The following is a 24928-nucleotide window of genomic DNA, read 5'->3' on the forward strand; positions in this document are numbered from 1 at the left end:
AGTTTACATATACTAAGTTGACTGTGCCTTTAAACAGCTTGGAAAATTCCAGAAAATGATGTCATGGCTTTAGAAGCTTCTGATAGGCTAATTGACATAATTTGAGTCAAATGGAGGTGTACCTGTGGATGTATTTCAAGGCCTACCTTCAAACTCAGTGCCTCTTTGCTTGACATCATGTGAAAATGAAAAGAAATCAGCCAAGACCTCAGAAAGAAAATTGTAGACCTCAACAAGACTGGTTCATCCTTGGGAGCAATTCACAAATGCCTGAAGATACCACGTTCATATGTACAAACAATAATACGCAAGTCTAAACACCATGGGACCACGCAGCCGTCATACCACTCAGGAAGGAGACGTGATCTGTCTCCTAGAGATGAATGTACTTTGGTGCGAAAAGTGCAAATCAATCCCAGAACAACAGCAAAGGACCTTGTGAAGATGCTGGAGGAAACAGGTACAAAAGTATCTATATCCACAGTAAAACAAGTCCTATTTCGACATAACCTGAAAGGCCGATCAGCAAGGAAGAAGCCACTGCTTCAAAACCACCATAAAAAATCCAGACTACGGTTTGCAACTGCACATGGGGACAAAGATCGTACTTTTTGGAGAAATGTCCTCTGGTCTGATGAAACAAAAATATAACTGTTTCTCAAGCAAATTAGTAAGATTGTCTCACCCAATGTTCAAGAAAGGCCTTTTTCCCTTTATTCAGATTACAACCTCTCACTTTCAGTTATTTGAAAAGGAAATAATCTCCCAAATGTCACTATTTCTAAAACAAGCCATAGAAAGTTGGTTGCAATTTCAATTTAATCCTCCAGAAACGACAGAACAAATAATGCAACAAACATTGTGGTTAAATTCAAATATACTAATTGACAAAAAAACTTTATTTTTTGACAGAATGTTTAAAAAAGGTATAATCTTCGTAAATGATATCATCGGTAGGACTGGTGGAGTTATGTCGCACATGCAGCTAATAAAAACATATGGAAATGTCTGCTCTACCCAAAATTACAACCAAATAATTGCAGCCTTACGGCAAAAGTGGAAGAGGAAAGTGGAAGGGGGAGAAAGTAAGGAACTTGTCTGTCGGCCTTGCATTAAAGAACATAATTGGTTAAGGAAAACTGTGATAAATAAAAAAGTATATCAGTTTCACTTAAGGACCAAAGGATTGACAGCCGTCCCATATAGATTGCAAAATAGTTGGGAAGAGATCTTTGACGTACCGATCCCATGGCAAAGTGTTTATGAACTGACACGCAAAACGACACCGGATTCAAAAATTAGAATCTTTCAATTTAAATTATTATATAAAATTCTTGCTACCAATATAATGTTATTTATATGGGGGATACAATCTTCCCAGCTCTGCAGGTTTTGCTGTAAATTCCAGAAAATCACATTGTAGGATTTTTAATGAATTTATTTGCAAATTATGGTGGAAAATAAGTATTTGGTCAATAACAAAAGTTTCTCAATACTTTGTTATATACCCTTTGTTGGCAATGACACAGGTCAAACGTTTTCTGTAAGTCTTCACAAGGTTTTCACACACTGTTGCTGGTATTTTGGCCCATTCCTCCATGCAGATCTCCTCTAGAGCAGTGATGTTTTGGGGCTGTCGCTGGGCAACACGGACTTTCAACTCCCTCCAAAGATTTTCTATGGGGTTGAGATCTGGAGACTGGCTAGGCCACTCCAGGACCTTGAAATGCTTCTTACGAAGCCACTCCTTTGTTGCCAGGGCGGTGTGTTTGGGATCATTGTCATGCTGAAAGACCCAGCCACGTTTCATCTTCAATGCCCTTGCTGATGGAAGGAGATTTTCACTCAAAATCTCACAATACATGGCCCCATTCATTCTTTCCTTTACACGGATCAGTCGTCCTGGTCCCTTTGCAGAAAAACAGCCCCAAAGCATGATGTTTCCACCCCCATGCTTCACAGTAGGTATGGTGTTCTTTGGATGCAACTCAGCATTCTTTGTCCTCCAAACACGACGAGTTGAGTTTTTACCAAAAAGTTATATTTTGGTTTCATCTGACCATATGACATTCTCCCAATCCTCTTCTGGATCATCCAAATGCACTCTAGCAAACTTCAGACGGGCATGGACATGTACTGGCTTAAGCAGGGGGACACGTCTGGCACTGCAGGATTTGAGTCCCTGGCGGCGTAGTGCGTTACTGATGGTAGGCTTTGTTACTTTGGTCCCAGCTCTCTGCAGGTCATTCACTAGGTCCCCCCGTGTGGTTCTGGGATTTTTGCTCACCGTTCTTGTGATCATTTTGACCCCACGGGGTGAGATCTTGCGTGGAGCCTCAGATCAAGGGAGATTGTCAGTGGTCTTGTATGTCTTCCATTTCCTAATAATTGCTCCCACAGTTGATTTCTTCAAACCAAGCTGCTTACCTATTGCAGATTCAGTCTTCCCAGCCTGGTGCAGGTCTACAGTTTTGTTTCTGGTGTGCTTTGACAGCTCTTTGGTCTTGGCCATAGTGGAGTTTGGAGTGTGACTGTTTGAGGTTGTGGACAGGTGTCTTTTATACTGATAACAAGTTCAAACAGGTGCCATTAATACAGGTAACGAGTGGAGGACAGAGGAGCCTCTTAAAGAAGAAGTTACAGGTCTGTGAGAGCCAGAAATCTTGCTTGTTTGTAGGTGACCAAATACTTATTTTCCAACATAATTTGTAAATAAATTCATAAAGAATCCTACAATGTAATTTTCTGGATTATTTTTTCTCAATTTGTCTGCCATAGTTGACGTGTACCTATGATGAAAATTACAGGCCTCTCTCATCTTTTTAAGTGGGAGAACTTGCACAATTGGTGGCTGACTAAATACTTTTTTCCCCCACTGTATACATTTGAAGTCAGACGTTTACAATACTTATGCTTTGTCCTACAAGAGAATACAGAATCTTAGCTACATTGCTCTCTTTCTGTGTTCTGTACTTATTTTTCTCTACAACTCTGAAAAGACTTGATAAATGATGACGAGGTGGAAGTCTATCAAGTCCTTTCAGCCATTAGTGTCCATGAGGGTAAGAATGTGAGGAACAGAGGTCTATTGAGGCAACTGGGACACCCTCTGTGTATTTGTGACTGTGGTACTGCTAACCCCAGGGGTACGGTCAAAGTTCAGAATTATTTATTCAGATTGTTTCCTTTTTGTCCTTTTTTTGTCATTTATTAACTGTCACGCTTCCTTAATAGAGTCAATGGGCATATGATAACAAGTGAAACAATCATCCCAGCAAACCGTGAACCTTCGCAGAACATTAGCTAAGATGCCCATTAAGTTCTAGTTAGGGTTTTATCTAACATTATGATGATAACATCCCCAAAACATTCAAAAAAAAGATTTTTTTTTTTTATATATATATATATATATATACAGTACATGTGAAAGTTCCCAGAACATTTGTTAGGTCAAGGCACATGTTCTCATAACACAGAAACTGTCCATTCATGCTGATGATTATATAATGTTTGTATAAAACATTTGCCTGATGTTGCAAGAACATGTGTTGAAAGTGTCATGAAATGTGATTTTGAAATTGAGAAAAGGTTTTCTGATTTAGTTTGAAGCTTCTGAGTCTGTATTTAAGAAGCATATGAATACACAAGAATACAAGTTATTTAAAGGAAGCCCTATCCAATTAAAATCACATTTCATAAGACTTTCAACACGTGATGAAAATTACAGTGTTACAAGTACACAGCATATGAAGAGGATGGGAACATTTTAATAACCCAGAAATTGTGTTCTGTGTCCGGATTGATCATATTTGACTGAAAAAAAGCATGGCGCAGAGGCTTAAAGAACAGATAAAATGTGTTCTAGGAACATTCTTGCTATATCAGGTGAATGTTTTATACAAACATTCTATAATCATCACCACGACTGGACAGTTTATGTGTTATGAGAACATTTGTCGTAACCTAACAAATGTTCTGTGAACTTTCACAGAACCAATTTTGGTTTGCTGTAGTCTCTCTGTATGTGAAATAATTGACTGATGTTTTAAAAGTGACATTCGAATGATTTTTAAAAAACAAATTGCTTGGACAGTGGATTGGAAATGACATAATACAGATGTATGAATTGAGAAACAAAGATGTGTCACTCTCCCCAGCAAAGGCATCATGCATCCATTATTTTAGAGGGGGCACGAAGTACGTGAAGATGGATGGGGTGGTCATGAGGGAGTCTGTTAAAAACATTTCGCATTTTTCATACACCTGAAATAGCTTTGTCCAGGAATCTAGAGCCATAATCATTATACCTAATTCTATGTAAAAAAATATATATATATTTTTCTGCATAGGTTATCTAAGCATACCTCTTTACCTGTTCAATTGTAATTTTAATTAAAGATGCACATTGATACTTTAAGAACTATTATGCCTTAGGAGTTTAGTACAACTGTCACACTGGTATATAGTATTTTAACTCAATAATTAAAGGTATTTTTGCCAGCAGGCATGCCAGCTAAGATTGGTAGACAAGCTACTCTTACTTGATTGATAGCCTGAAATGGCTTGGTAGCTAGTTATGAGGTTGGGAGATTGGGAACCTATCTAGCTAGCTAGCTAAAGCAAACTGAATTAAATTGCTACAGTAGGTGGCTAGTATTTCAGTGAAACAACAACATATTTTAATTGCATTTGTTCATCAAGAAGGAATCAATATTTTACATAGCTTGATCATATTAATTTATAAACATACCTTCTGCGAGTCCTGCCTATGACCGACAGATAAAATCCAATAAAATGCTATGTGTGTCACTCGACACTCTCTCTCCTCCTTCACTGACAATACTGTCTGCATGCACTAAAGTATCTAGCCTCCTGCCTTGCATATCTTTGCTCCGTGGTGCACCTTGGAAGGAACCACTTACTAGAGAGAATATTGTATTTTGTAAATATATACACTGAACAAAAATATAAACCCAACATGCAACAATTTCAAAATGTTTACTGAGTTACAGTTCATATAAGGAAATCAGTCAATTGAAATAAATAAATTAGGCCCTAATCTATGTATTTCACATGACTGGGAATACAGATATGCATCTGTTGCTCACAGATACCTTTAAAAAAAAAGTTGGGGCGTGGATCAGAAAACCAGTCACTACCTGGTGTGACCACCATTTCACTTCGCATAGAGTTGATCAGGCTGTTGATTGTGGCCTGTGGAATGTTATCCCACTCCTCTTCAATGGCTGTGCGAAGTTGCTGGATATTGGCGGGAACTGGAACAAGCTGTCGTACACTTCAATCCAAAAGATCCCAAATATGCTCAATGGGTGACATGTCTGGTGAGTATGCAGGCCATGGAAGAACTGGGACATTTTCAGCTTCCAGGAATTGTGAACAGATCCTTGTGACATGGGGCCGTTCATTATCATACTGAAACATCAGTGGATGTCGGCGGACGAATGGCACAATAATGGGCCTCAGGATCTCGTCACAGTATCTCTGCATTCAAATTCCCATTGATAAAATACAATTGTGCTCGTTGTCCGTAACTTACTGTATGCCTGCCCAATCCATAACCCCACCGCCACCATGGGGCACTCTGTTCACAAGGATTAAATCAGAAAACCGCTCGCTCACACGACGCGCCATACACACTGTCTGCTGTCTGCCTGGTACAGTTGAAACCGGGATTCATCTGTGAAGAACACACTTCTCCAGCGTGCCAGTGGCCATCGAAGGTGAGCATTTCCCACTGAAGTCGGTTACGACGCGGAACTGCAGTCAGGTCAAGACCCTGGTGAGGACGACGAGCACGCAGATGAGCTTCCCTGAGATGGTTTCTGACAGTTTGTGCAGAAATTATTCGATTATGCAAACCCAGTTTCATCAGCTGTCCGGGTGGCTGGTCTCAGACGATCCAGCAGGTGTAGAAGCCGGATGTGGAGGTCCTGGGCTGGCGTGGTTACACATGGTCTGTGGTTGTGAGGCCAGTTGGATATACTACCAAATTCTCGAAAATGACATTGGAGGCGGCTTATGGTAGAGAAATGAACATTACATTATCTGGCAACAGCTCTGGTGGACATTCCTGCATTCCGCATGCCAATTGCACGCTCCCTCAAAACTTTAGACATCTGTGGCATTGTGTTGTGTTCCAAAACTGCATATCTTAGAGTGTCCTTTTATTGTCCCCAGCACAAGGTGCACCTATGTAATGATCATGCAGTTTAATCAGCTTCTTGATATGCCACACCTGTCAGGTGGATGGATTATCTTGGCAAAGGAGAAATGCTCACTAACAGGGATGTAAACAAATGTGTGCACAACATTTGAAAGAAATAAGCTTTTTGTGGGTATGGAACATTTCTGGGATATTTTATTTCAGCTCACGGAACTAACCCTTTACATTTTAGTAATTTAGCAGACGCTCTTATCCAGAGCGACTTACAGTTAGTGAGTGCATACATTTTCATACTGGCCCCCCGTGGGAAACAAACCCACAACCCTGGCATTGCAAGCGCCATGCTCTACCAACTGAGCTACAGGGGACTTTACGTGTTGCGTTCATATTCTTTTTCAGTATATATATACAAATTACATTTTTAAAAATCTGAGTGGGCACATGCCCTTGTGCCCACTATGCGCATGACACCTCTGCTCTCCAGCCAACCAATCCTTCTCTTTCCCAACATGTTATCGTCATTCTCCTCCAACCCAATTAACACACTCACAACTCAACACAAATAGACTCAACTTGTTTAGACTGGTCTAATGAGCAATCACTTCCCATTCAATTAATTAGGATACTTAAAATGTCTACAAGACATGACTATGCTATCATCCCATCTGCTACCGTTTGTGACCATCAAATCAAATCAAATCAAATTTTATTGGCCACATGCGCCGAATACAACAGGTGCAGACATTACAGTGAAATGCTTACTTACAGCCCTTAACCAACAGTGCATTTATTTTTAATAAAAAAGTAAAATAAATCAACAACAAAAAAGTGTTGAGAAAAAAGAGCAGAAGTAAAATAAAAGAACAGTAGGGAGGCTATATATACAGGGGGATACCGGTGCAGAGTCAATGTGCGGGGGCACCGGCTAGTTGAGGTAGTTGAAGTAATATGTACATGTGGGTAGAGTTAAAGTGACTATGCATAAATAATTAACAGAGTAGCAGCAGCGTAAAAAGATGGGGTGGGGGGGCAGTGCAAATAGTCCGGGTAGCCATGATTAGCTGTTCAGGAGTCTTATGGCTTGGGGGTAGAAGCTGTTGAGAAGTCTTTTGGACCTAGACTTGGCACTCCGGTACTGCTTGCCGTGCGGTAGCAGAGAGAACAGTCTATGACTAGGGTGGCTGGAGTCTTTGACAATTTTGAGGGCCTTCCTCTGACACCGCCTGGTATAGAGGTCCTGGATGGCAAGAAGCTTGTCCCCAGTGATGTACTGGGCCGTACGCACTACCCTCTGTAGTGCCTTGCGGTCGGAGGCCAAGCAGTTGCCATACCAGGTGGTGATGCAACCAGTCAGGATGCTCTCGATGGTGCAGCTGTAGAATTTTTTGAGGATCTGAGGACCCATGCCGAATCTTTTCAGTCTCCTGAGGGGGAATAGGCTTTGTTGTGCCCTCTTCACGACTGTCTTGGTGTGTTTGGACCATGATAGTTTGTTGGTGATGTGGACACCAAGGAACTTGAAGCTCTCAACCTGTTCCACTACAGCCCCGTCGATGAGAATCGGGGCGTGCTCAGTTCTCTTTTTTTTCCTGTAGTCCATAATCATCTCCTTTGTCTTGGTCACGTTGAGGGAGAGGTTGTTATCCTGGCACCACACGGCCAGGTCTCTGACCTCCTCCCTATAGGCTGTCTCATCGTTGTCTGTGATCAGGCCTATCACTGTTGTGTCGTCGGCAAACTTAATGATGGTGTTGGAGTCGTGCCTGGCCATGCAGTCATGGGTGAAGAGGGAGTACAGGAGGGGACTGAGCACGCACCCCTGAGGGGCCCCCGTGTTGAGGTTCAGTGTGGCAGATGTGTTGTTACCTACCCTTACCAAATGGGGGTGGCCTGTCAGGAAGTCCAGGATCCAGTTGCAGAGGGAGGTGTTTAGTCCCAGGATCCTTAGCTTAGTGATGAGCTTTGAGGGCACTGTGGTGTTGAATGCTGAGCTGTAGTCAATGAATAGCATTCTCACGCAGGTGTTCCTCTTGTCCAGGTGGGAAAGGGCAGTGTGGAGTGCAATAGAGATTGCATCATCTGTGGATCTGTTGGAGCGGTATGCAAATTGGAGTGGGTCTAGGGTTTCTGGGATAATGGTGTTGATGTGAGCCATGACCAGCCTTTCAAAGCACTTCATGGCTACAGACGTCAGTGCTACGGGTCGGTAGTCATTTAGGCAGGTTATCTTAGTGTCCTTGGGCACGGGGACTATGGTGGTCTGCTTGAAACATGTTGGTATTACAGACTCAGTCAGGGACATGTTGAAAATGTCAGTGAAGACACTTGCCAGTTGGTCAGCACATGCTCGGGTACACGTCCTGGTAATCCGTCTGGCCCTGCGGCCTTGTGAATGTTGACCTGCTTAAAAGTCTTACTCACATCTGCTATGGAGAGCGTGATCACATAGTCATCCGGAACAGCTGGTGCTCTCATGCATGCTTCAGTGTTGCTTGCCTCGAAGCGAGCATAGAAGTGGTTTAGCTCGTCTGGTAGGCTTGTGTCACTGGGAAGCTCGCGGCTGTGCTTCCCTTTGTAGTCTGTAATAGTTTTCAAGCCCTGCCACATCCGACGAGCGTCAGAGCCGGTGTAGTACGATTCAATCTTAGTCCTGTATTGACTCTTTGCCTGTTTGATGGTTCGTCGGAGGGCATAGCGGGATTTCTTATAAGCGTCCGGGTTAGAGTCCCGCTCCTTGAAAGCGGCAGCTCTACCCTTTAGCTCAGTGCGGATGTTTCCTGTAATCCATGGCTTCTGGTTGGGGTATGTACGTATGGTCACTGTGGGGACGACATCATCGATGCACTTATTGATGAAGCCAGTGACTGATGTGGTGTACTCCTCAATGCTATCTGAAGAATCCCGGAACATGTTCCAGTCTGTGCTAGCAAAACAGTCCTGTAGCTTAGCATCTGCGTCATCTGACCACTTTTTTATTAACCGAGTCACTGGTGCTTCCTGCTTCCTGCTAATAGTATTGCAGAGTATGGACAGACAGGGATAATTACTGGTCAAAGCCCCATTTCAGTTCCATTTCAGTTCCTGTAGGCCATGCTGAGTGGAACCTCAGGACATACAATGGAGAAATATAGAAGATATGAAGTAGAGAGAGAGGAGAAGGGGTGGGATGGAGAAAGAACATGCGAGGTAAAGAAAGGAAGAGAGATACTGTATATGGTCCAGATACAGAGGCTTGCGAAAGTATTCGCCCCCTTTGGCATTTTTCCTATTTTGTTGCCTTACAACCTAGAATTAAAATGGATTTTTGGGGAGTTTGTATCATTTGATTTACACAACATGCCTATAACTTTGAAGATGCAAAATATTTTTTATTGTGAAAAAAAACAAGAAATAAGACAAAAAAACAGAAAACTTGGGCGTGCATAACTATTCACCCCCCTAAAGTCAATACTTTGTAGAGCCACCTCTTGCAGCAATTACAGCTGCAAGTCTCCTGGGGTATGTCTCTATAAGCTTGGCACATCTAGCCACCGGGATTTTTGTCTCATTCTTCAAGGCAAAACTGCTCCAGCTCCTTCAAGTTGGATGGGTTCCGCTGGTGTACAGCAATCTTTATGTTATACCACATATTCTCAATTGGATTGAGGTCTGGGCTTTGACTAGGCCATTCCAAGACATTTAAATGTTTCCCCTTAAACCACTCAGGTGTTGCTTTAGCAGTATGCTTAGGGTCAATGTCTTGCTGGAAGAAGAACCTCTGTCCCAGTCTCAAATCTCTGGAAGATTGAAACATGTTTCTCTCAAGAATTTCCCTGTATTTAGCGCCATCCATCATTCCTTCAATTCTGACCAGTTTCCCAGTCCCTGCCGATGAAAAACATCCCCACAGCATGATGCTGCCACCACCATGCTTCACTGTGGGGATGGTGTCCATCGGGGTGATGAGAGGTGTTGGGTTTGCGCCAGACATAGCGTTTTCCTTGATGGCCAAAAAGCTCAATTTTAGTCTCATCTGACCAGAGTACCTTCTTCCATATGATTGTGGAGTCTCCCACATGCCTTTTGGCGAACACCAAGCGTGCTTATTTTTTTCTTTAAGCAATGGCTTTTTTCTGGCCACTCTTCCTGTCACGGTTTCGGCTGAGGCTGCCTCTCTTCCTTGCTCGGGCAGGCTTCGGCGGTCGTCGTCCCCGGAGTACTAGCTGCCACCGTTGTATGTTTCGATGTTCGTTTGGTTTTGTCTTTATGTTGTACACCTGTTATCGTTTAGCGCTCATTATTGTCCTATAAGTTCTCGTTGTGTTTTGTCATGTGTTGTGTGTGATTGCGCTACTGTTGGTTGTCTGTGCTTCGTTGTTTCCTCCTCTGTTTGGAGAGGGTTCTCGCACATGTTAGTGCACATTTTGTTTTACGCCTGTGTGCGTATTTTCTCGCCTCCGGGCTTTTTGGCTCGTGTTCTAAGTGATTGTTCACTAAAGTCTTTTGGACTAAGTTTCTGCGTCCTGCGCCTGATTCCTGCACCACACCCACCTACAGCACCTACTGACACTTCCGTAAAGCCCAGCTCTGTGGAGTGTACGGCTTAAAGTTGTCCTATGGACAGATACTCAAATCTCCGCTGTGGAGCTTTGCAGCTCCTTCAGGGTTATCTTTGGTCTCTTTGTTGCCTCCCTGATTAATGCCCTCCTTGCCTGGTCCGTGAGTTTTGGTGGGCGGCCCTCTCTTGGCAGGTTTATTGTGGTGCCATATTCTTTCCATTTCTTAATAATGGATTTAATGGTGCTCTGTGGGATGTTCAAAGTTTCTGATAAAAAAATAAAAAAAAACCTGATCTGTACTTCTCCACAACTTTGTCCCTGACCTGTTTGGAGAGCTCCTTGGTCTTCATGGTGCCACTTGCTTGGTGGTTCCCCTTGCTTAGTGGTGTTGCAGACTCTGGGGCCTTTCAGAACAGGTGTATATATACTGAGATCATGTGACAGATCATGTGACACTTAGATTGCACACAGGTGGACTTTATTTAACTAATTATGTGACTTCTGAAGGTAATTGTTTGCACCAGATCTTATTTAGGGGCTTCATAGCAAAGGGGGTGAATACATATGCACGCACCACTTTTCCATTAGTTATTTTTTTGAATTTTCTGAAAGAAGTTATTTTTTCATTTCACTTCACCAATTTGGACTATTTTGTGTGTGTCTATTACATGAAATCCAAATAAAAATCCATTTAAATTACAGGTTGTAATGCAACAAAATAGGAAAAACGCCAAGTGGGATGAATACTTTTGCAAGGCACTGTAAGGCGACCGTGGCCCACCCCTAGGGGAACCTGTTTTTTCCTCTGGGATGCTGGAGATGTCAGCTGAAATCAGTTGACCATTAAAGTCACCCTCCCACTCCCTCACTGGGAACCTCTGTCACGCCCTGGCTCTGGGGACTATTAAATGTTGAGCCAGGGTGTGGATTTTCTATTGTTTAGTTTTCTAGGTGTGTGTTCTAGTTCGTGTATATCTATGTTGGCCAGGGTGGTTCCCAATCAGAGGCAGCTGTAGCTTGTTGTCTCTGATTGGGGACCATACTTAGGCAGCCTGTTTGGCACTGTTATTTTGTGGGATCTTGTTCCGGAAGGTTTTTTGTTCAACCCAGGACTTCACATATCGTTTGTTTTGTTGTTTTGGTTCGTGTTGTGTACTGCAATAAAAGAATGTACGCATATCACGCTGCGCCTTGGTCCGCTTCATCTAACGACGATCGTGACAACCTCCCTGGAGAGTTTGGTCTCAAGTTGGCATTTCCCTGGCCTCTGGCTGATTTTGATTGCGTCATAGAGTATTTGTGTGCATTTGACTGCTGGTGTTTAGGATGAGAGTTCTTAATGTTCAGATTTTCTTCTGACTAAACTAGGGACTTACTTTGAATATTTTTAGAGACTTTAAAAGCAGAGTGAAGGGTGATCCATGATATTAGTTCTAAATCTGTCAATGTTTTTAATTTTTTTATAAAGAGCAGTTTTTCATCAAGAATCTCTCTGTACTTTGCTCCGTTCATCTTTCCCACGATCCTGACTAGTCTCCCAGTCCCTGCCGCTGAAAAACATCCCCACAGCATGATGCTGCCGCCACCATGCTTCACCGTAGGGATGGTGCCAAGTTTCCTCCAGACGTGACACTTGGCATTCAAGCCAAATAATTCAATCTTGGTTTCATCAGACCAGAGAATCTTGTTTCAGATCTGAGAGTCCTTTAGGTGCCTTCTGGCAAACTCCAAGCGGGCTATCATGTGCCTTTTACTGAGGAGTGGCAATCCTGTCTCGGAGCTCTACAGACAATTCCTTCAACCTCATGGCTTGGTTTTTGCTCTGACATGCACTGTCAACTGTGGGACCTTATATAGACAGGTGTGCCTTTCCAAATCATGTCCAATCAAATGAATTTACCATAGGCGGACTCCAATCAAGTTGTAGAAACATCTCAAGGATGATCAATGGAAACAGGATGCACCTGAGCTCAATTTTGAGTCTCATAGCAAAGGGTATGAATACTTATGTAAATAATCTGTTTGTTATTTTTAATAAATTTGCAAACATTTCTATAAACCTGTTTTCGCTTTGTCATTATGGGTTATTGTGTGTAGATTGATGAGTAAAAAAATTAATGTAATCAATTTTAGAATAAGGCTGTAACATAACAAAATGTGGAAAAAGGGAACGGGCCTGAATACTTTCCGAATGCGCTGTATCCTTACAGAACATTTATCTTTTTCAATCTCGAAGGTTCTACCAGTAACCTTTTGAAGAACAGGTTTTTTTTCTTCTGGTTAGCCATATTATATTGTTAAAATTCCATAGGAGTTATTATTCTGTTAATAGACAAGTTGAATCAAACTCTCTACCGGCTGGGGGTCCATGTGGAGAGAATTGAGAAGCACTGATTTGGACAACAGTTCTCAATTGACACAAGGCCATATGTAAATATTTCATGAGACACGATTACTGGCCATAGTCATATCGAGAGCTTGGGACTATAAGGTTCTATCTACAAAAATATGATTCTGAGATAATTGGCTTTAAAATTCCGAACCCTCATTGGTTTGAATGGTGTCAGCAATTTCATCTTGTATTCTTTCAAACTTAACTAAATGAATTGGGGTATTTTGAGAAATATATAGGTAGAGAACATTGAACAGAACAAGGCTATGTCAATAACTCAATTTTGACAAAAAAGCAGATTGAATCTTATTGTCCCAAGCTCTTAATATTTATTTAAAATGTTATTTAACACAATAGATTAGATTAACTGGAATGACATTCTCACTCACGGTTGCACCCAAAAAAAGATGTGCAAACCACCCCCAAAAATACGCTATTGAGCCTCCGCCCCTACATTTTAATTATTTAAGAAAGAGGAAAGAACACTTTTCTGAACTACAAAGAACCATTAAAGGGCTCCAAGGGTTATTGGAGGCATTGTGGTTTCACATAGAACTATCACCCTTACAAAATAACAATAAACAACTGTTAGAAGACGGCCTATGTGGCATCAATATTAGTCTGAAATATTGATTCTAGTGTCAAAATGTACTACAAAGTGTAAATAGGATCATGTTGGTCATAAAGTCAGTTTTGTCTTAAATATACTGGCTTTGTTCCTATGGTGTCTCATGGCGGACAAACATCAGTAACTGACACATCGAACCAAAACCCCAAGACACATGCAGAATCGGTGTGTTCAGTCGCTGTTTATTATCTATGCATAGTCACTTTACCCCTACCTAAATGTACATATTACCTCAATTACCTCGACTAACCTGTACCCCCGCACATTGGCTCGGTACCGGTACCCCTGTATATAGCCTCGTTATTGTCATTTTATTGTGTTACCTTTTTTAACTTTTGTTTATTTATTTTTATTAGTTATTTATTTTTACAAATATTTTCTTACTTACTTTTTTTTTAGACGGCAATGTTGGTCAAGGAATTAATTGTAAGTAAGCATTTCACGTTAAGGTTGTATTGCACCAGTTGTATTCAGTGCATGTGACAAATAACATTTGATTTGATTTGATTTAATCGGAGCTCAGAGGCCTGGTCAGAGTAATTGAGTTCAGAACAGTAGCTGGCCCAGGTGATGTGAAGGTGTCAGTTACTAAGCTTAGGCATGGATCCACTCATTGTGATACAGTAGGACATGGGAGATGTCTGTATACCAGTGAACCCCTCCCATCACTTTCACTTCTTTACCATGACAATGATGTAACCCTGGAAATGTCAGGTTGAATGACAGCTTCATTATCCTGCATTTGTGGCAAATTTATTTTTGCAGCAGAAAACACCCTGTCTGTCCATATCCATATACATGTATTTTTTGGCACATCTAACTTCACATTTGTATCATCAGAACACATGGGGAAAGGTGACATTTCAGTATGTGACAGTAGGCTGTCCATCATTTTACTGCCTCATATGATATAGGTGCATTGTCACACATAAATGCTGTATTATTAATCATGGAAAGGACATTGGGTTTCTTAGTAGGTGCACTTCTCACTAGGCCAATAAAGGCTTGATACACAGTAGGTGAGAGGTGACATGGGGACAGTAGGCATAAAAACCTGAACATCCCCATTCTGTTTAGTTCCTGTGTAATGGAATTAAGGTCGAACCCCCACGGCCAGACATGCGATCTGTGATCATATCACTTTATGGCTAATGCCATGTGAACACACCTTTACATTTACATTTGAGTCATTTAGCAGACGCTCTTTAGGCCTATAGACAGTCTCTTTCTAGGCACAGACGGTACCTTCACATTGTGCATAATGATTTAGAACACTACGTCACAAGTCTGATCTTTCCATGCAAAAATATATTTCTGTTTCCTGGACTTGATTTTTGTCTTACTCAGCATCAATTGTTATGACAATAACCCTATCGGGTGAGTATAAGCTGCCTGTAGAAAATGCACTAGACACATTGAAACCTCTGCATGTTCCAACAGCGCAGATTTTCTCTGCTGATTGGAGACACCAGCCGACAGATGCTATTTCATTGATCAACAATAGGATCAATGTGCCAGAGATGAAAAGAGATGAGCAGAGGAATGCAGGAATGCACTTACTTAATCTCTGGTGTGGTGAGTGCCCAGCTAGCACATTTGGTTCCTTGGAAGTTCTGGGAATGTATGTTTTTGGTTTCCCATTGGTTCTGGGAATGAAGCCATAGGTTTCCTGACTAGTGAAACTGAACGTTTTTTTTACATTCTGCGAATGGAAGTGAACATTTTGTCTGTTCTAGAAACGTACATTTTTAGGTTGCAGGGAGCTTCTGGGAGAGTTTTACTATGGTTTCCTCAAAGTCTTCCTGGGAGGTTTTATTAACGTTCTGAGAAATTGCTTCAATAAGACTAGCTTAGTTGAACTGTTTTGAACTCCAAGCACAAATGAAAATTAATTTGCTTAGGCATTAATCATACAAACATATTTATATTTTATTGTGGCACAGCGTTACTGAGATTCAAACCTACAATCTTCTGTTTTATATCCATGGAATTAGTCCACTGTGCCAGCAGGATGGAACTAGCATGTGATGTTTTATTTTTACTCATACAAAGCTGTTCATTTTCGTCTATTCAAACAGACCCCATTTCAAAGGAAACAAGCACTCATTAAGATCGGGTGTGGCCAATTAGTGGGCATGGCCAACACACCTGAACACACTTAACAAGATAGAGGATAGAGAGAGTTTTGTTGACGCTGAGAATGGAATGTATATGTTTTTACATAGCATTCTTAGAATGTTCTTTGAACTTTACTAATGTTTCTTGTGGTTTTTATGGAACGTTTTCTTAATGTTCTGAGAACATGACTTTATATAAAACCATGAGGAAATGCTGAAGTACAGAAATTCCCACGAAAGAAACATATGGTTCTCAGAGCGTTATGTGCTAGCTGGGTGCTGTGTACTGTCACGCCCTGGCTCTGGGGACAATGTTATGTTGAGCCAGGGTGTGTATTCTATGTTTGATTTTCTATGTTGGGCTGAGTGACTCCCAATCAGAGGCAACGAGTGACAGCTGGTTGTCTCTGATTGGGAGCCATATTTAACTATCGGTCTTTTCACTTTGTGTTGTGGTTTCTTGTTCCGTGTTGGTTTGTTTTTGTAACCAAGGACGTCACGTTTCGTTGTTTTGATCGTGTGATCTTGATAAAATAAATATGTTTGCTTTCAACGCTGCGCCTTGGTCCTCTCCCTCCTTAGACGATCGTGACAGAAGAAACCACCATAACAGGACCAACCAGCGTGAAGAAGAGAGAGGATGGACTTGGGAGCAGTTGAGTAGGAGTCTCGACTGGGCCAAGCCAAGAGAAGAGGAGAGAGGTTGGACTTTGGAGCAGTGGGGTGAGAGTCTGGCGAGAACGATGGAGGCCTGGCCCACGGGGAGGAGAGACCCCCAGAAATTTTTTAGGGGGGGGCTCACGACGTCGGACCAGCAGGAGGCCGCGATAGAGCGGCCCAGCGGGTTGCCAGAGGAGGCCGCCAGGTTACGGGGGCCACTGGTCGAAGAGGGGATGGAGGATGTAGAGGCACGGCGAGAGGTACTGGGGTGTGTTACCAGTCCGGTCCGGCCCGTTCCAGATCCCGAGGTAGAGCCAGTGGTGTGTGTCCCCAGTACGGTCCGGCCTGTTCCAGCCCCTCGCACCAAGTGTACGGTGCGCGTCGCCAGCCCAGCCCGGCCTGTCCCTGCTCCACGCACCAAGCCTACGGGGTGCGTCGCCAGCCCAGTCCGGCCCATCCAAGCTCCCCGCACCAAGCCAGTGGTGTGCGTCATCAGTCCGGCACGGCCCGTGCCTGCTCTCCGCACCAAGTCTGTGGTGCGTTTCGTCAGCCCTGTCCGGCCCGTTCCTGCTCTCCGCACCAAGCCTACGGTGTGCGTCGCCAGCCCAGCCCGGCCAGTCCCTGCTCCACGCACCAAGCCTACGGGGTGCGTCGCCAGCCCAGTCCGGCCCATCCAAGCTCCCCGCACCAAGCCAGTGGTGTGCGTCATCAGTCCGGCACGGCCCGTGCCTGCTCTCCGCACCAAGTCTGTGGTGCGTTTCGTCAGCCCTGTCCGGCCCGTTCCTGCTCTCCGCACCAAGTCTGTGGTGCGCGTCGCCAGCCCAGTCCGGTCCATTCCTGCTCCACGCACCAAGCCAGGGGTGCGTATCGTCAGTCCGGCTCCGGCCAGCGGGGCCAGACCGGACCAGGGGTACTTTGGGGGGTTGGAGAGGGAGTGGGGATCAGGCCCGGAGCCGGATCCGCCGCCAAGGCGGAGTGCCCACCCGGTCCCTCCCCTGTGGGATTTAGTTGGCGCGGTCGGAGTCCGCGCCTTTAGGGGGGGGTACTGTCACGCCCTGGCTCTGGGGACAATGTTATGTTGAGCCAGGGTGTGTATTCTATGTTTGATTTTCTATGTTGGGCTGAGTGACTCCCAATCAGAGGCAACGAGTGACAGCTGGTTGTCTCTGATTGGGAGCCATATTTAACTATCGGTCTTTTCACTTTGTGTTGTGGTTTCTTGTTCCGTGTTGGTTTGTTTTTGTAACCAAGGACGTCACGTTTCGTTGTTTTGATCGTGTGATCTTGATAAAATAAATATGTTTGCTTTCAACGCTGCGCCTTGGTCCTCTCCCTCCTTAGACGATCGTGACATGTACATTGACCAAGGTTGGATAATCTTCAGCCTCAGGCTATGCTGTATAGAAAGAGTCAATCAGCCAGTAGAAAGACAAGGTGGAAACACTGGTGCTCCAGACACTGTCGTAAGTACATCAGAAGACAACACACCCCAGCACATTGACCTCTGAGTGCTACAACTGGATCTTCCCAAAAACTCAGCTACAGTTCACAGTAGGCCAGCAACATTTCTTTAGCATCCAGAGAGAGATAAGCATCCTGCCTCAGCCACACTGACCAGAGCTTCCCAGTCAGTCCTGATGTCTGTCACTACCGTTGAAGTGGACCAGACTACTGTGCAAAGGAACCACACACACTCTCACATACACAGACTCATACACACCACACAGAGGGCTAGAGGGAGGAGTCAACAGCCCAGTTTAAGAGTGAAAATCTGTTGTGGGGGTTCCTCCATCTATTTCCTACTGGCTGCTTCTAGCTGTAACCCCCCAGAAAGCAAGTCTGGGCTTCATATCCTCTGGATGGGCCAGTGAGAGAGACTGAGAGAAAGGAGAGCTCTCTAAAGGCATGACATGGTCAGTGCTTATTAAGCATGTCCCTTTATGGATGGGAATAATGTTTAACTGAAGATTTGATGTATATAATGCTGACATTGACGTCATGGTCAGAGGATGAGACGTTAATGGAAAACAGTATCCAGCTATGTCATCAGACCAAATACAGTGTATATCACCCAGCATCCTCAGTACTGGTACAGGGGGAAATGTTGCATCAGCTGACCTCTGCATCCTGGTAATGTGGAAGTCACAAGGGATTAATTTTATGCAGGGAAATAGTGATCAATATACAACATAGAGGGGATAAGTCCCATCATGATGGTTACTGATCAACTTTTAATCCTAAATGATATCTGCATATGCATCAGAATGTTTCTAAAATAAGAACTACTGTATGTTGCAATGTACATGAGATGAAGAACTGTATATATACAATTAAATTGTATTGGTCTCATACGCATATTCAGCAGATGTTATTTTGGGTGTAGTGAAATGCTTGTGTTCCTAGCTCCAACAGTGCAGTAATATTTAACAATACACAACAATACACACAAATCTAAAAAGTAAAAGAATGGACTTAAAAAATATATAAATATTAGGACGAGCAATGTCGGAGTCCGGAGTATAAATAAATACATATATATGATGGGATGTATAGACATTATGGACAGTATATGGATAGAATATGTAATATATATGTAGAATACATAGCATAGAATAGTATATGTACAGAAATAGTTAAATAGGACAGGCCTTGACTAGAATACATTATATACAGTTGAAGTCGGAAGTTTACATACACTTAGGTTGGAGTCATTAACACTAGTTTTTCAACCACTTTTCAACAATTGTTTACAGACAGATTATTTCACTTATTAAAAAAATGTGTAGACCTCCACAGTTCTGGTTCATCCTTGGGAGCAATTTCCAAATGCCTGAAGGTACCACGTTCATCTGTACAAACAATAGTACGCAAGTATAAACACCATGGGACCATGCAGCCGTCATACCGCTCAGGAAGGTGACGCGTTCTGGCTCCTAGAGATGAATGTACTTTGGTGCGAAAAGTGCAAATCAATCCCAGAACAACAGCAAAGGACCTTGTGAAGAGGAAACAGGTACAAAAGTATCTATATCCACAGTAAAACAAGTCCTATGTCAACATAACCTGAAAGGCCACTCAGCAAAGAAGAAGCCACTGCTCCAACACCGCCATAAAAAATCCAGACTACGGTTTGCAACTGCACATGGGGACAAAGATTGTACTTTTTGGAGAAATGTCCTCTGGTCTGATGAAACAAAAATAGAACTGTTTGGCCATAATGACCATCGTTATGTTTGGAGGAAAAAGGGGAAGGCTTGCAAGCCGAAGAACACCCTCCCAACCGTGAAGCACGGGGGTGGCAGCATCATGCTGTGGGGGTGCTTTGTGCAGGAGGGACTGGTGCACTTCACAAAATAAATGGCATCATGAGGAAGGAAAATTATGTGGATAAATTGAAGCAACATCTCAAGACATCAGTCAGGAAGTTAAAGTTTGGTCGCAAATGGGTCTTCCAAATGGACAATGACCCCAAGCATAATTCCAAAGTTGTGGCAAAATGGCTTAAGGACAACAAAGTCAAGGTATTGGAGTGGCCATCACAAAGCCCTGACCTCAATCCTATAGAACATTTGTGGGCAGAACTGAAAATGCGTGTGCGAGCAAGGAGGCCTACAAACCTGACTCAGTTACACCAGCTCTGTCAGGAGGAATGGGCCAAAATTCTCCCAACTTATTGTGGGAAGCTTGTGGAAGGCTACCCGAAACGTTTGACCCAAGTTAAACAATTTAAAGACAATGCTACCAAATACTAATTGAGTGTATGTAAACTTCTGACCCACTGGGAATGTGATGAAAGAAATAAAAGCTGAAAGAAATAATTCTCTCTACTATTATTCTGACATTTCACATTCTTAAAATAAAGTGGTGATCCTAAGATAGGGAATTTTTACTAGAATTAAATGTCAGTAATTGTGAAAAACTGAGTTTAAATGTATTTGGCTAAGGTGTATGTAAACTTCCGACTTCAACTGTACATAGGAAATGAGTAAAACAGCATGAAAACATTATTAAAGTGAGCAGTGTTCCATTATTAAAGTGACCAGTGTTCCATTTCTATGTACATAGGCAGCAGCCTCTAAGGTGCAGGGTTGAGTAATCGGGTGGTAGCCAGCTAGTGACAGAGACTAAAGTTCAGGGTAGGGTGCTGGGTGAAAGCCGGCTAGTGGTGACTATTTAACAGTCTGATGGCCTTGAGATAGAAGCTGTTTTTCAGTCTCTGTATATTGGTTTTCTAATTTATATAATAGTTTATCCATCAGATTGATATAAAAATAGAAACCATGTTTCCATATGTGACAGACAGTATCTAATGTCAGGGAAACTTTAGGCTATAGGGAACATTAGGAGGACAATATCTAAAACAGATTTATCATTGCATTCAGACTGAAAGTTGACTTCACAGACGAAGGAGAACACCTCTAAAGTTGGGTGTCATGTTGATTTGTCCCCTGTCTCCCAGCAGCATGGGATTACACAACCTATAGAGCAGTACCACATCATTCTAGATCTAATGAAGGAAATGTGTTGAAAAGCTATTTCCTCTCCCAGACAAATGCCCATCAGCCCAACAAAAGCCAGGGGAATGCCATCACCGTCAACAGAGGTTGTGGCATGAGAAATCACTCATTCCAAATCCCTTGACATGTCATACTACTTCAAAGAGCTCTAGCTCGGAGAGGAAAGAGACCATTTTGGGGATGAGGAGGGAGGGGGAGAGGAGGATACGGGCATACAGGGGTCACACCACCACCACCAAGCCAAAGGAGGGGCGGGAGAGAGGGAGGCAGCCATCCCTGCTCTTGGCTGGGACCATGTGAAGCTCTCCGCTTCCCCTCTTCTTCCTCTGAGGGGCTTTTGTCTCTCACGCAAATAGTGGTGTTGGCCCCAAGTTGTCCAGCCAAGCACTGGGTCCAAGCTGGCAGGGGCGAGAAAGGGAGGGAGGGGAGGGAGGGAGGTGGGTATGGAGGGTAAGAGGGGTTGGAGGGGGGCAGCGGGCATGTCCAGAAAGCCAGTCCCATTGAGGGCTGCTGATGTCATGCCTATGCCCACCGTGGGAGAGCAAAGAAGAGGAGGGGAGAGGGGAGTGAGGTTCCCCTCTCTCTCCCCCCCTTGCCCTCCCCCTCCCTCCACAGTTCTCTTTTTACGGAATGAATGAATCTTTCAGAAGTGGCAGGCCATTGTGTCCCATAATCGACAGTGATTATTCTGATTTTATTCTGCGTTCCCGGGGCGAGGAGGTTCCCCAAGCTCCGGCTTTGAGAGACGTAGCAATGCAGCCAGCACCCAGAGGAGTTGTCCTAGCAACGCACCGCGCACCACTTAGAAGTGGAAGAGAGACGAGAGAGGAAGCTCGCTGGCTGCTGTGCACACACACACACACACAAACACACACACATAAACACACACACTTGATAGATTAACGGAGGCAGTAGGCACCTTGGATTCTCATTTCAACTAAAGAAAGTAAGACCTCAAGGAGCAGTGAGTAATAGAGCCATCAGATACACCCAGAGACTATGGCAGCAGCCTTTTAAACGGCTTTAAACACACAGCTTAACTAGCCTTTTCCCACACCACCTCTCTCACACACCAAAGAACTATCCCAATTCAAATCAGCACAATACACCGTACAACAGTACTCCACACCGTACAATGCAGTGAAATGTCTGTATAGCACGTAAGGCAAGGCTCTTGTGTGAATCTAACTACATTGTGAATCTAACTATGTTGTGAGTTTTTGCTTTAGACCACTTCTTCAGACTCTCCAGTGTGCTGCTGGTTATATTGCATGTGGTGCCAAGGAGCGCCAGGGAGGGCCAGTGAGATGTAAATGGAACTGCTGTTTCCGAGTGGGCTCCAAGGGGCCTGATGCCCGTTCTCATGACTGGAGCATCACAATGTAGCTGTGAGGTAGAGATAACTGGAGCTGGGCCATGTGGGCCCCGGATATCTGTTCACCCCTCGGGGGCCTCCCTGCCTACCAGCCTCCTAGCCACTTGCCATGTAGTGCGAATGGGAGATGGGATCACACACTGGACTGGATGGCTGTGAAAAAAGACGCTTAAATGTACCTCTTAGCAAACACTTGAGGTTGTGCCATGCATAGGAAGAGGGAGATATATTCTACAAAGTGGAGGAAAGGGGAAAGTTGTTACAGAGTCTTGATTACATATTCCATGAGGTGGATAAGGCGAATAGATTCTGTAACATGTACATGGTCAGTCAAGCATAGACTGCCTCTTGGTTACTGTTGAGGAAACAACTAAATGACTGTCTCAAAACTGCTTAGAGAGATGCTGATAATGATGTGGAACAGAGCATATCTGATATTACAGTTTGAAATTGTACCTCTGAGTGGGCGAATCCTCATACACTCTAATGCAAAATGATGTCTAGTTAATTGATCAAAGTTCTCATAATAACAATGCCTTGCTTCTCTACCCTCACTCAAGCAATTGTGCCAAACAAAACTACTGTCTGTATTGAGATAGAGCAACTAATGTGTTTGTGAAATGTCCATGCTTATGTAAAGAAGCATACATAATGGTTTCTAGTAGCCAACCAGAACAAATTGAACCCTGGATTCCTGAACATTTCTCCCTGTTTGTGGCCCCCGGCCCCTTCATATTGTCAGAGCCAGAGCAAGACCACACACACACCAGATTAGCCAGCAGGTGGCTGTGATTATTACATTTACTCAGAGCTCATTTCAGAGCTCATCTTCTAAACACCTCTAAATAGGCAGTCCCAGTCCCAGTCCCAGGGGAGCACCAGTGACACCTCCCCTGACTCCATACTACAGTCCACTCTGGACACTGACTTGCCTCTTTAGTAACAAGTTTGAGGGCCTATGAAAATCCTCTGAGAAAATTGCCACATAAGGGATCACTTCAAGCCAATCAAAGCCACCCTGTTCCATGGCCCTGTTCCAAAACTCACTTAAATTTGTAACAAGTTTAGGCACTCTAAACACACAGTAATGCCATTAGGATATAGTTTAGTGCTAAATACAGTGACATGCAGAGACAACTTACACACTTGTCTATGTGAGAGCAAATCTTACTTTGCCCTGATACTTCTGATGAAAACAGGATACTGTAGGCCTATGCAAGTGGAACAACCCCCCCCCCCTCCCCGCACCCTCTCTCTCTCTCTCAGTCTGTTTTATGCTACAATAACCTTTTACTGCAGTGGACTAAATCAGGGTCACACAGAGTGTTTCTTGGTAGTCTTAAACAAATCTACTTTGAAACAAAAGTATACACCTCACACACATGGTTATGGGCTTCAAAAAAGAAGATACCTGTACCATGTCAGATATGGAGTTGAAATGTATTCCATTTTGAGTTTGCATCTCAATATTACACTCTATATGAATGAAACCGTTCGACATAGAAACACCAGATTTTCAACAACAACATTAATTATGAAATTATAAAAAAATATTAATAATATTCCACCTATGAGGCCACTAGAGGGTGATTTGGTCATTTGACTGCAGGAAAGATAACCCAGGGAAGCATTATCAGCATTCTGGTGTCAGATGAACCGATGTGGATGTGGTGGAGGAGTCAGGCGCAGGACACAGAGGCTACGTCCAACAGACTTTACTAGTCAAAAGTGCAAAATTACAATACACGGCCTCGAAAACAAACAGAGGCGAGTGAATATGTAAACCATGCGTAAACACTAAACAAACAAACAGAGCGTCAACACGCAGCTCCGAAATACAGGCAAACAACAACACACAATCTAACCTATACAAAACAGGGAACTTATAGGACACGTAATCAGAACACAAACAGACACAGGTGTACAAGACAGACCAAAGCAATCACACCACGAAACATTCAACGGTGGCAGCTAGTACTCCGGGGACGGCGAACGCCGAAGCCTGCCCGAACCAGGAGGAGGAGCAGTCTCGGCCGAAACCATGACATCTGGTAACAAGGCATGATTTAACCATACGTGCCTCTCTGTGTGCGTCCCAGCGCAGCGCGGAGGTTAGGCCTTTGTTTGGGCCACCTCTTTGTACCCATAATGAGGCCGAGATTAGAGAAACTTCTGGGAATCCTGAGGACACTGCTGTTACTTAACTGTGTGTGAGTGAGTGCGTTTGTGTGTGTGTGTGTGTGTATGTGTATGTGTATGTGTATGTGAATGTGTATGTGTGTGTGTGTGTGTGTGTGTGTGTGTGTGTGTGTGTGTGTGTGTGTGTGTGTGTGTGTGTGTGTGTGTGTGTGTGTGTGTGTGTGTGTGTGTGTATGTGTGTGTGTGTGTGTGTGTGTGTGTGTGTGTGTGTGTGTGTGTGTGTGTGTGTGTGTGGCCACTGTAATTACTCTGTGTTAACAGGTCATTATGGTAGGGAGGGATGGTCAGAAAGACAGAGGCAGAGCTGGCTGAGAGCTT

The 24928-nt window shown here is 43.5% G+C and overlaps 1 protein-coding gene across 13 annotated transcripts in view; it reads right to left on the reverse strand.

Moving 5' to 3' along the window:
* Positions 1–24928, reverse strand: part of LOC311135486 (excitatory amino acid transporter 2-like) — a 72320-nt gene that overhangs the window by 18959 nt on the left and 28433 nt on the right. The gene's annotated exons all lie outside the window — the stretch shown is intronic.

This window comes from Coregonus lavaretus, assembly GCF_964263955.1.
Source record: "Coregonus lavaretus genome assembly, chromosome: 9".
Classification (NCBI taxonomy): domain Eukaryota; kingdom Metazoa; phylum Chordata; class Actinopteri; order Salmoniformes; family Salmonidae; genus Coregonus; species Coregonus lavaretus.